The sequence below is a fragment of the Suncus etruscus genome, chromosome 2, assembly GCF_024139225.1.
Source record: "Suncus etruscus isolate mSunEtr1 chromosome 2, mSunEtr1.pri.cur, whole genome shotgun sequence".
NCBI lineage: Eukaryota > Metazoa > Chordata > Mammalia > Eulipotyphla > Soricidae > Suncus > Suncus etruscus.
In genome coordinates, this window is record NC_064849.1 from 156503474 (window position 1) to 156514600 (window position 11127).

Here is an 11127-nt window from a genome sequence, read left to right on the forward strand (position 1 = left end):
AACACTGAGTAGAAATATAAAAGGATCAAACTTAAATACCAAACCCAAAGTCAATGACAACAGAATCTATAGCCAATCATCAACAAGCTATACACAGAGGGGACCAGTAACCCTAGCAGACCCCGGGGAGAAGTAAAGGAGGTTGGGTGCAAGGAACTGGGGTGGAGGAAGGACAACACTGGTGGTGGAAATACCCATGATTCAATGCCACAGCAGCAGCATGAGGAAAACTATGGCGGAGTCAGCCAACAAGCTCGCTCAGGATGAGTACGCCAGGAGAGGGCACACATTTTGCAAGGAATGCAGCAAAACCATCCCCAAGGATTCTCTCAGTACAGCCACCATGGTGCAATCAGCTATGTTCGATGGAAAGGTCTCTCACTGTGATACCAATTATCCTTCTTCTGGAAGGTTGGCCACTCCACCCCACAGCCAGACAACAAGGTGGATGGCTTCTCTGACGTGCCCTGGATGACCAGCAGAAAGGCAAGACGACAGCAGAGGATTGTGTCGTCATGAGCAAAGGCACAAATGGATCTGGTGGCAAAGCTAAGACGACACTGGAGGACTTTGCAGCAGAATACACCAAGTCCAACAGAAGCACAAGCAAAGGCTGCATGAAGATCGAAAGGGCCAGGTGCTCCTGTCCAGGAAAATGCTTGACTCAGAAAAGCTGCAGCTGTGTAATACTGACCAAATGGTACCACCTTCTCAAAGGCTTTGAGAAGGACAGGGAGAAGCTGGGCTTCCTGCCTGATTACAGCAGCCAATCAGTCAGTTCGTTCCTGGTCTTCAGCATCCTCACCTCAGAGGACAAGGACACCCTCAAGTAGCAGCTCCCAGCAATAAAGAGTGAAGGAAAGAGAAAGAGCGGTGAAGTGGATGGAATGGATGAGGTGGCCAAGAAGAAATCTACAAAAGAAAAAGAAAAGGACAGTAAGCTCGAAAAGGCTCTCAAGGCCCACTACGACCTGGTCTGGAACATCAAGCATGAGCTGAAGGTGTATTCCACCTGAAAGAGCTGCTCTTTTTCAATAAGCAGTAGTGCTCTCAGGGAGTCAGCAATCCTAGACCTCATGGCTGACACAATGGTTTGGGGCCCTCTTGCCCCTTCAAAGAGTACTAGGGCCTCCTGGTCTTCAAAAGCAATGCTTATTACTGCACCGGTGACATCACTGCCTGGACAAAAGTGTCTGGTAAAGACACAGACACCGATCCAGAAGAACTGGGTGACCCCAAAGGAATTCTGAGAAATTGCTCACCTCAAGAAATTGAAGGTCAAAAAGCAGGATCTAAAATTCCTCCCAGGGCTTGAAGGCCGCCATCGAGAACCTGGGGGAAAAGGTGACAAGCACAGCAACAACCCTCTGCATCAGCAAAAAGAAAAAATAGAGTATAAAAGATGGAGGAGGTAAAGGAAGCCAACATTCAGTTGTCTGAGGATTTTCTCTAGCACGTCTCTGCCTCAACCAAGAGCCTTCAGGAGGTACTGTCAGTTCATGTCTTGTTCCCCTGGGGGGGGGGGGCTAAATGAAGGCAGAGCCCACTGAAGTTCTTGCTCCAAAGGCTAAGTCAGAGCAAGAAGAGCAAGACCATCAAGGGAAAGGAATGACTAAGTCTGAGAAAAGAATGAAGTTTAACACTGAAGGGTGGAGCTGTTGTAGATCCTGATTCTGGTCTGGAGCATTCAGCAGGTTGTCAAGCATTCAGAACATGTGCTAGAAAAAGTGACAAGATGTTCAGTGCCACACTGGGCCTGGTGGACATCGTCAAGGGCACCAACTCTAACTACAAGCTACAACTCATGGAGGGTGACAAGGAGAATAATTACTGTATACTCAGGTCCTGGGGTCATGTGGGCACCATGATTGGCAGCAATAAACTAGAGGAGATGCCATCCAAAGAGAATGCTGTTGAGCATTTTAGGAAATTATATTAAGAGAAAACTGGGAATGCCTGGCATTCAAAAACTTCACAAAGTATCCTAAAACAGTTTTACCCTCTAAAGATTAAATATGGTCAGGAGGAGGCAGTGAGGAAGCTGACGGTGAACCCTGGCACCAAGACAAAGCTCCCCAAGTCAGTGCAGGAGCTAATCAATATAATCTTCAACATAGAGAGTTGAAGAAGGCCATGGTTGAGTATGAGATTGACCTTCAAAAGATGGCTTTGGGGAAACTGAGATAAAGGCAGATCCAGGCTGCTTGCTCCATCATCCTCAGTAAGGTCCAGCAGGCAGTATCTCAGGGGAGCAATGACTCTCAGATCCTGGACCTGTCCAAATGCTTCTACACATTCATCCCCCATGACTTCAGCATGAAGAAACTACCACTCCTGAGCAATGCAGACAGTGTGCATGCCAAGGTGGAGATGCTTGCCAACCTGCTATATATTGAAGTGGCCTACAGCCTGCTCAGGGCTGGCTATGACAACACCAGAAAAAATCAAGCTGATGTCAACTACAAGAAGCTCAAAACTGACATCAAGGTGATGGACAAAGACGAAGAATTCAAGACCATAAGGAAGTATGTCAAGAACATGCATGCAACCACACACAACTCCTATGACATGTAAGTTCTAGAAATATTCAAGATCAAGTGGGAAGGGGAGAACCAGTGCTACAAGCCCTTCAAGCAGATGCATAACCAGGCATCCTGTTTCAAAGCCTTCAAATAGCCCCTCCAGAAGCACCTGTGATAGGCCAAATGTTTGGGAAGGAATCTACTTCGAAGATATGGTGTCTAAGAGTGCCAACTACTGCCACACAGTAGAAAAAGGAGACACATAAGGAAACCCCATAGGCTTGATCCTGCAGATAGAAGTTGCCCTAGGGAACATGTCTGAACTGAAACATGCTTCACACATCATCAAGGTACCCAAGTGCAAGCACAGTGTTAAAGATTTGAGCAAAACAATTCCTGATCCTTCAGCCAGTATTACCATGGTGTCGAGGTGCATCAGGATATAGGCATTCCTTTGGATGTTAGCAACACCTGCCTTTTATATAATGAGTACATTATCTATGATATCACTCAGGGAAATGAAGTAACTGTGAAGCTGAAGTTCAATTTTAAGACATCCCTGTGGTGAACAGAGCTATGGCCTGATTGCTTCCAGCAACTGGTGCAGATCCTCCTGATGAGGCCCTGAAGGCCTCTTCTGGGCCACTGAAGGGACAGAAAAGATCGAATATTCTTATAAGGGTTTTACAGAATGAACATGATCACATATTCAACTTCCCCAGCTTTTCAAATCTTTCATGTTGATTTGGGGGGTGGGGCTTTCTGGTTCTTTCCATGCCAGCCATAACCCTGGTAGGTACAATTGATAGTAGAAGTAAAGTTGAAGAATGGCTTTGTTCTCTCCTTTTTTTATATTTCTTTTTTTCTGTTTTTTTTTGTGGGGGGAGGAGGCACACCTGGTGACACTCAGGGGTTACTCCTGGCTATGTGCTCAGAAGGATTGCTTCTGGCTTGGGGGACCATACGGGACTCCTGGGATCGAACCCAGGTTTGTCCTGGGTCAGCTGTGAGCAAGGCAAACACCCTACTTCTGTGCTATCATGCAGGCCCCTTTGTAATATTTCTTGTGTTTATTCACCTTCAGTTTTGATTTTGGAAAAATGTTAGCTTTAATTTATAGGTTAAGAATAAAATCTAATTTATACTAAAAAAAGAATTCATATTGACAAAGTTCTTCAGTAGTTGATCATGATACCTAATTAAATTAAATTGATTAAACAGAATTTTTAATTAATCTAAGCTTCAGTAATTGTAAATATATCCATCAAATATAAATATTTCATTATAATAAAATAATATTTATATATTGCAGTATTAATTCAAATGGAGTATATTAGAAGTCTAATGTGAATACAAATAACCTAACTCTCTACTTCATAAACTCTGACAATAATTTTTAATTTTCTATGTATGAATAAAAGTATGGTTATTAGTTAAATGAAGAATGTTTTCTAACAACAAGCAAAACAAAATATTAAGTATAGAAATATATTAAATGACCATACATATTCTATAGTGAATAAACTATTTGTCGTATATGCAACTGGGCCCAATTCAATACTGAGCACCACATATGGTCCTCTGATAACATCTAGAGTGATTCTATAATTACTGAGACATAAATAAACACTGAGCACAATCAGATGTGTTCCAACACACCCTCCCCTGCTAATATATATATATATATATATATATATATATATATATATATATATATATATATATATATATATATATATTTCAAGAGTTTACATCAGTGTATACTCATTGATCACTTAGGCATTCAAAAGTAATGTACTATTTTCTCTGGTATTTAGTTAACACAGAGATAAAGAGACTATTTATTTTGTAAAATTATTTTGAATTGACATTTGCTCAAGAGTATTAAATGAAATAGGCTTTAAAAATTCTAATTTTGTTATACTGATGGTACATATATGTAAGCATTCAACAATACTCTCAATAAGAATACAATTTTAATGCTGTATATTATAAACTAAGGATGAAAGTTGGTGCTGAAAAGAAGAACCTCATGAAAATTTTGATATGAAATTGTTTAATAGGAAATGTGCTTCCATATACAAAATAGAAGTTTGAAGAAATGCAACTATATTTTTAAACAATGTAAAAGAAAATTAATACTGCAATGCAGGGATATACTGGTGGATTTATATGTTGTATCTATTTTGTTGGTCAGATACCAAGAGAAAGGAAATGTCTTTCCAAGAAATAAAAAATAGGACAGTTAAGTTAAAAAGTAAAATAAGATCATTATTATATGACATGCACAAAATTTGACTAACTAGAATAAATATTTAAATTTTAGATATAATACCATAAAATACATTGAATATATGTGATATTGCCTTTTTAATTTTTACTTTATTTAAGCATCTTGATTACATATATGATTGTAATGAGGTTTTGGTTATGTAAAGAACATCCCCATCACCAGTGCAACATTCCCACCACCAATGTCACAAATCTCCCTCCATCCCACCCCACCCCCACCTGTACTCCAGACAGACTTTTCAGTTCTCTCATTCATTCACATGATTATGGTAGTTCTCTGTGTAGTTATTTCTATAAATGCACTCACCACTCTTTGTGGTGAGCTTTATGAAGTGAGCTGAAAGTTCCAGTCCTCCTCTCATTGTCTCTGAGGATTGGTGCAAAAATGACTTATTTTTCTTAAAACCCATAGATGAGTGAGATATTCTGTGTGTCTCTCTCTCCCTCTGACTTATTTCACTCAGCATGATAGATTCCATGTACATACATGTTACATCCATGTATAGGAAAATTTCATAACTTCATCTCTCCTGATGGCTGCATAATATTCCATTGTGTATATGGACCACTGTTTCTTTAACCATTCGTCTGTTGAAGGGCATCTTGGTTGTTTCCAGAGCCTGGCTATTGTGAATAGTGTGGCAATAAATATAGGTATGAGGAAGGGGTTTTTGTATTTTATTCTTGTGTTCTTAGGGTATATTCCTAGGAGTGGAATAGCTGGGTCGAATGGGAGCTCAATTTCCAGATTTTGGAGGAATCTCCATATCGCTGTCCATACACATTGGACTAGACAGCATTCCCACCAGCCGTGGATAAGAGTTCTTTTCTCTCTACAACCCTGCCAGTACTGATTGTTCTCATTCTTTGTTGATGTGCATCAATCTCTGTGGTGTGAGGTGGTATCTCATCATTGTTTTGATTTGCATCTCCCTGATGATTAGTGACGAGGAGCATTTTTTCATGTACCTTTTGGCCATTTGTATTTCGTTTTTATCAAAGTGTTTATTTCTTCTCCCCAATTTTTTATGGGATTAGATGTTTTTTCTTGTAAAATTCTGCCAGTGACCTGTATAATTTGGATATTATCCCCTTATCTGATGGGTGTTGGGTGAATAGTTTCTCCCACTTGGTAGGTGACTCTTGTATCCTGGGCACTATTTCTTTTGAGGTGCAGAAGCTTCTCAGCTTAATGTATTCCCAACCGTTGATCTCTGCTTTCACTTGTTTGGAAAGTGCAGTTTCTTCCTTGAAGATGCCCTTAGTCTCAATGTCATGGAGTGTTTTACCGACATGTTGTTTTATATACCTTATGGTATCAGGTATGATATCAAGGTCTTTAATCCATTTGGATTTTACCTTCGTACTAGATGTTAACTGGGGGTCTATGTTTGCTTTTTTGCAAGAGGCTAACCAGTTCTGCCAACACCACTTGTTGAAGAGGTTTTCCCTACTCCATTTAGGATTTCTTGCTTCTTTGCTAAAAATTAGGTAACTGTATGTCTGGGGGACAATGTCTGAGAAATCTAGCCTATTCCACTGATCTGAGGGTCTGTTTTTATTTCAATACCATGCAGTTTTGATAAATATTGCTTTATAATACAGTTTAAAGTTGGGGAAATTAATGCCTCTCATACTCCTTTTTTCTAGGAGTGCTTTAGCTATTGGAGGGTTTTATTGTTCCAGATGGACTTCATAATTGTTTGATTCACTTCTTTGAGGAACATCATGGGTATTGTTAATGCTTTTTTTTATAATGCTTTGGGGAGTATTGCCATTTTAATGATGTTAATCCTGCCAATCCATGAGCATGGTATGTGTTTCCATTTCCATGTGTCCTCTCTTATTTCTTGGAGCAGGGATTTATAGTTTTCTTTGCATAGGTCCTTCACATTTCTGGTCAAGTTGACTTCAAGATATTTGAGTTTGTGTGGCACTAATGTGAATGGGATTGCCTTCTTGACTTCCTTTTTTTCCCTATCATTATTGGTGTATTAAAAGACCATTGATTTCTTTGTGTTAATTTTGTAGTCTGCCACCTAGCTATTTGAGTTTATTGTTTCTAGAAGCTTTTGCTAGAGTATTTAGGGTTTTCTAAGTAGAGTATCATGTTGTCTGCAAACGATGAGAGCTTGACTTCTTCCTTTCCTATCTGGATTTCCTTGATATCTTTTTCTTGCCTGATCGCTATAGCAAGAACTTCCAGTACTATGTTGAAGAGGAGTGGTGAGAGCAGACTGCCTTGTCCTGTACCAGAATTTAGAGGAAAGGATTTTAGTTTTTCTCCATTGAGGATAATATTTTCCTTTGGCTTGTGGTAGATGGCTTCAACTAGATTGAGAAAGGTTCCTTCCATTCCCATCTTGCTGAGAGTTTTGATCAACAATGGGTGTTGGACAATATCAAAAGCTTTCTTTGCGTCTCTTGATATGATCATGTGATTTTTATTTTTCTTTTTGTTGATGTTGTGTATGATGTTGATAGATTTACGGATGTTAAACCATCCTTGCATTTTGGGATGAAACCTACTTGGTCATAGTGTATGATCTTCTTGATGATGCATTGGATCCTATTTGCCAGGTTTTTGTTGAAAATCTTTGCATCAGCATTCATCAGGGAATTTGGTCTGTAATTTTTTTGGGCAGCGTCTCTGTCTGGTTTTGGTATCAAGGTGATGTTGGCTTCACAAAAGCTGTTTGGGAGTGTTCCCGTTTTTTTCAATTTCATGGAAGAGCCTGGCTAGGATTGGTAGTAGCTCCTTTTGAAAGATTTGAAAAAATTTATTAGGAAATCCATCTGGGCCTGGGCTTTTATTTTTGGGCAGATTTTTTTATTACAGTTTCAATTTCCTCAGTAGTGATGGGGGTGTTTAAATATGCTACATCCTTCTTACTTAACTGTGGAAGGTTATAAATGTCCAAGAATTTTTCCATTTCTTCTAGGTTCTCATGTTTAGCAGCATAATTTCTCAAAGTAGTCTCTGATTACCCTTTGGATCTCTGCAATATCTGTCGTGATCTCCCCCTTTTCTTTTCTAATACGGTTTATCAGATTTCTCTTTCTTTCTTTGTGAGTTTTGCCAATGGTCTATCAATCTTGTTTATTTTTCCAAAGAACCAACTTCTTTCATAGATCTTTCAGATTGTTTTTTGGTTTTCCATTTATTGAGTTTTCCTTTCAGCTTTGTTATTTTCTTCTGTCTCCCTATTTTTGGTTCCTTTTGTTGGTCATTTTCTAATTGTTTGAGATGCGTCATTAAGTTATTCAGGTATGCCCCTTCTTCCTTCCTGATGTGTGCTTGTAGACCTATAAATTTTCCTCTCAGGACCGCTTTTGCTGTGTCCCATAGATTCTGGCAGTTTGTGTCTTCATTATCATTTTTTTTCCAGGAAAGTTTTGATTTCCTTTTTGATTTCATCTCAGACCCACTGGGTGTCTAATTTTCAATTGTTAAAGTTTTTCTTCTGATTAGCTTTGTAGTTCACATCTAATTTCAGAATCCTGTAGTCAACGAAGGTAGCCTGCAAGATTTCGATCCTCTTAATTTTATGGAGGTATGTTTTATGTGTCAGCATGTAATCTATCTTGGAGAATGACTCATGTACATTGGAGAAGAATGTGTATTCAGGTTTTTTGGGATGGAGTGTCCTATATATATATATATATATATATATATATATATATATATATATATATATATACTAGTCCTCTCTTCCATTACACTTTTCAGGGCTAGTATGTTTTTGTTGGGCTTCAGTCTGGTTAACCTATCAAGTGTGATAGGGCCGTGTTGAAGTCTCCCACAATTAATGTGTTATTATTGATTTCTTCTTTCAGATTTGTCAGTAATTGTATTAGATAAATTTCTGGTCTCTCATTGGGTGCACATATGTTTAATATTCTGATTTCTTCCTGTTGCACATATTCCTTGATAGCCTCCATCTTTGTACCTTACCACTTTTCTGAGTATAAAGTTGGTGTCATCATATATTAATATGGTCACCCCAGCTTTTTTGAGGGTTTGTTTGCTTCGATGATTTTCCTCCAGCCTTTGATTTTGAGTTTGTTTGTTCTGACTATTCAGATGTGTTTCTTGTAGGCAGCAGAAGGTTGAATTCATCTTTTTGACCCATTTTGCCACTCTGTCTTTTAATTGGTGGATTTAGTCCATTGACATTGAGGGAAATGATTGACAAAGGATTTAATGTCAACTTTCTAGATAAGTTTGCTGTGTTTGTTGGTCTCTCTTGTCTTAGATTAGACCTGTCAGTTTTTCCTTTAAGGCTGGTTTATCATCTGTGAAGTTTCTGAGCTGTTGTTTATCCAAGAAGCTATGTATTCTTCCTTCAAACCTGAACATGAGTCAGGCTGGGTGCAGTATTCTTGGTGAGGCATTCATTTCATTCAGTCTTGTCACAATATTCCACCACTGTCTTCTGGTTTGAGAGTTTCTTATGACATCTCTGCAGTAAGTCTTAGGGATACTCCTTTGAATGTAATTTCCCTTTTTGATCTTTCTGCTTTCAGTATTCTATCTCTATCTGTGGGATTTGTCATTGTAACGAGGATGTGTCTTGAGGTGTTTTTCTTTGGGTCTCTTTGCTGGTATTCTTCGGGCATGCAGGATTTGATTGAATGTAATCTTTAACTCTGGGAGTATCACTTTGATGATGTCTTTGACAGTTGATTTTTCCTGGAGATCTTCTACCTGGGTCTCTGGGACTCGATTGATTCTTATGTTGTTTCTGTTGAGTTTATCAAAGACTTCTATTTTATCTGTTCACATTCCTTGAGTACTCTTTCCATTGCCTGTTCATTTGTCTTAAGTTTCTTTTCCAATTTCTTCTGTTGTGTTGAGTTTTTCTGCATCACATCCTCCAGTATTCTGATTCTCTCCTCAGCTGCTGATACCCTGCTGGTGAGGCCATACATTGAGGTTTTCAGTTGAGCTACCTTGTTTTTCAGATCTGTTATTTCAGTTTTGAGTTTTCTAATTTCTGTTTTTGTGTGCTATTCAGATCAATCTATGCTTTCTTTGAGTTCTCAAACATCTTCCATACTGCTATTTAAAGTTCCTTATCCGAGAGGTTAATCAGATGGTTGGAATTTATTAGGTCACCCGAGCTTTCATCTTCATTTTCTGTGCATGGTGTTTACCTGTGAGTTTTCCCCATTGTCATGCTTGTAGTGTGGTTTTTCCTGCGTGTTGTGGTGGGTTTCATTGGTTAGAAAGATTGCACAGCCACAAAGCAAAGCCACTCTTCTGCTGCCTCTAGTTGACAGTTTTTTTGGGGTGCACTCCCTAGGCTTCTGAGGAGACCTTCAGGGATTCAGAAACACAAGCAGACAGGCACAGGCAGGAGAAGTTTCCCTTGAAGCCCTCAGAGTGAACAAAGGCACAGCAGAGCGGTGCCTCTGCAGGCCAGATCATTCAGCTTATTGGACGGCGACCCCCACAGCCAGAATTTACTCACTGGGCAGCTTAAAAATGCAGTTGTTTGGGGGTGCACTCCCTAGGCCTCTGAGGAGACCTTCAGGGATTCAGAAACACAGGCAGACGTGATATTGCCTTTTGTCATGTATTTGAATATTCCATTCCACAAGTCAAGGGAAAATTGTGTAAAACAAATGGGAAGTATTCCATGAACCGTATTAAAATATTTGCAAAGTCTATTGTGGTGATAGTGTAGGAGTGTGGTTCCCAAACATAAATATTTATGCTCATGTAAAACAATGTTATCTCAAAAAATAAAAACAAAATATGATTTCTTCAAAAGTCGATATAAAACTTTTGCAGAGATGAAAAATATCATTAAAACAGACACCTTACAACATGGGAGAACATATTTCCTTATCATATATAGGACAAAGAAGTAACAGCCCAAATAGATAAACTTGCGTGACTCAGCATTGCATCAAGCTCATCCAAGGAATCGGTAAGAGTATTGGACAGCCACTTTAGTGAAGAAGAAAATGGTTACCAGGAATCTGAAAAAAAAAAAAAAAAGAAAAGAAAAAACACAAAAAGGTCCTAATCTCCACTATAAAATAAAGCAAGTCATATTAAATTGATGCTTTGCTCTGTGGTGTCAGGATCCAACCCAGCATATTTGGTCTCCAAACATATCCCTTCCAGTGCTCACTGGTTTAACCATGTTTTAATCCATTAATGCTTAAGGCTGGAGTTTAGGGGAGAGATAGTATCCGGTAAAATTTTCTTTGGCTCATTTAGCATTGGTAATTGAGAAGATTCTGTCAAAATAAAATACTTCCAGGCACAATACTTTATGGGGTATATTGAGAATTAAAAACC

General features: G+C 38.9%; 1 pseudogene; it reads left to right on the forward strand.

Annotated features, from left to right (window-relative positions):
• The first annotated feature begins 232 nt into the window (after positions 1–232).
• Positions 233–3090, forward strand: LOC126001927 (poly [ADP-ribose] polymerase 1-like; annotated as a pseudogene).
• The last annotated feature ends 8037 nt before the right edge of the window (positions 3091–11127 follow it).